This window comes from Coregonus lavaretus (assembly GCF_964263955.1).
Source record: "Coregonus lavaretus genome assembly, contig: HAP1_SCAFFOLD_1592, whole genome shotgun sequence".
Taxonomy (NCBI): Eukaryota; Metazoa; Chordata; class Actinopteri; order Salmoniformes; family Salmonidae; genus Coregonus; species Coregonus lavaretus.
In genome coordinates this window covers 32501-34648 of record NW_028159359.1, presented here as the reverse complement: position 1 = coordinate 34648, position 2148 = coordinate 32501, and positions in this window count along the sequence as shown.

The following is a 2148-nucleotide window of genomic DNA, read 5'->3' as shown; positions in this document are numbered from 1 at the left end:
CCGCTGCAACTTGCCTCCAACTGCTCTTAAACGCTAGTATAAGTAAACGCATGCTCTTCAATCGAACGCTGCTTGCACCCGCCCGCCCGACTAGAATCACTACTCTCGGCGGGTCTAACTTAGAATATGTGGACAACTACAAATACCTAGGTGTCTGGTTAGACCGTAAACTCTCCTTCCAGACTCACATTAAGCATTTCCAATCCAAAATTAAATCTAGAATCGGCTTCCTATTTCGCAACAAAGCCTCCTTCACTCATGCTGCCAAACATGCCCTCGTAAAACTGACTATCCTACCGATCCTTGACTTCGGCGATGTCATTTACAAAATAGGCTCTAACACTCTACTCAGCAAATTGGATGTAGTCTATCACAGTGCCATCCGTTTTGTCACCAAAGCCCCATATACTACCCACCATTGTGACCTGTACACTCTCGTTGGCTGGTCCTCACTACATATTCGTCACCAAACCCACTGGCTCCAGGTCATCTATAAATCACTGCTAGGCAAATCCCTGCCTTATCTTAGCTCATTGGTCACCATAGCAACACCCACCCGGAGTATGCACTCCAGCAGGTATATCTCACTGGTCATCCCCAAAGCCAACACCTCCTTTGGCCGCCATTCTTTCCAGTTCTCTGCTGCCAATGACTGAAACGAACTGCTAAAAATCTCTGAAGCTGGAGACTCTTATCTCCCTCACTAACTTTAAGCATCAGTTGTCAGAGCAGTTTACCGATCACTGCACCTGTACACAGCCCATCTGTAATTAGCCCACCCAACTACCTCATCCCCATATTGTTATTTATTTTGCTCATTTGCACCCCAGTATCTCTATTTGCACATCATCTTCTGCACATCTATCATTCCAGAGTTAATACTAAATTGTAATTATTTTGCACTATGGCCTATTTATTGCCTTACCTCTATTTGATCCCCTGCTGATTTTGTACATTTGCCCACTGACAAAGAAATGATCAGTCTATAATTTTAATGGTAGGTTTATTTGAACAGTGAGAGACAGTATAACAACAAAAAAATCCAGAAAAACGCATGTAAACATTTTTATAAATTCATTTGCATTTTAATGAGGGAAATAAGTATTTGACCCCCTCTCAATCAGAAAGATTTCTGGCTCCCAGGTGTCTTTTATACAGGTAACGAGCTGAGATTAGGAGCACACTCTTAAAGGGAGTGCTCCTAATCTCAGTTTGTTACCTGTATAAAAGACACCTGTCCACAGAAGCAATCAATCAGATTCCAAACTCTCCACCATGGCCAAGACCAAAGAGCTCTCCAAGGATGTCAGGGTCAAGATTGTAGACCTACATAAGGCTGGAATGGGCTACAATACCATCGCCAAGCAGCTTGATGAGAAGGTGACAACAGTTGGTGCGATTATTGGCAAATGGAAGAAACACAAAATAACTGTCAATCTCCCTCGACCTGGGGCTCCATGCAAGATCTCACCTCATGGAGTTGCAATGATCATGAGAACGGTGAGGAATCAGCCCAGAACTACACGGGATGATCTTGTCAATGATCTCAAGGCAGCTGGGACCATAGTCACCAAGAAAACAATTGGTAACACACTACGCCGTGAAGGACTGAAATCCTGCAGCGCCCGCAAGGTCCCCCTGCTCAAGAAAGCACATATACAGGGCCGTCTGAAGTTTGCCAATGAACATCTGAATGATTCAGAGGAGAACTGGGTGAAAGTGTTGTGGTCAGATGAGACCAAAATGGAGCTCTTTGGCATCAACTCAACTCGCCGTGTTTGGAGGAGGAGGAATGCTGCCTATGACCCCAAGAACACCATCCCCACCGTCAAACATGGAGGTGGAAACATTATGCTTTGGGGGTGTTTTTCTGCTAAGGGGACAGGACAACTTCACCGCATCAAAGGGACGATGGACGGAGACATGTACCGTCAAATCTTGGGTGAGAACCTTCTTCCCTCAGCCAGGGCATTGAAAATGGGTCGTGGATGGGTATTCCAGCATGACAATGACCCAAAACACACGGCCAAGGCAACAAAGGAGTGGCTCAAGAAGAAGCACATTAAGGTCCTGGAGTGGCCTAGCCAGTCTCCAGACCTTAATCCCATAGAACATCTGTGGAGGGAGCTGAAGGTTCAAGTTGCCAAA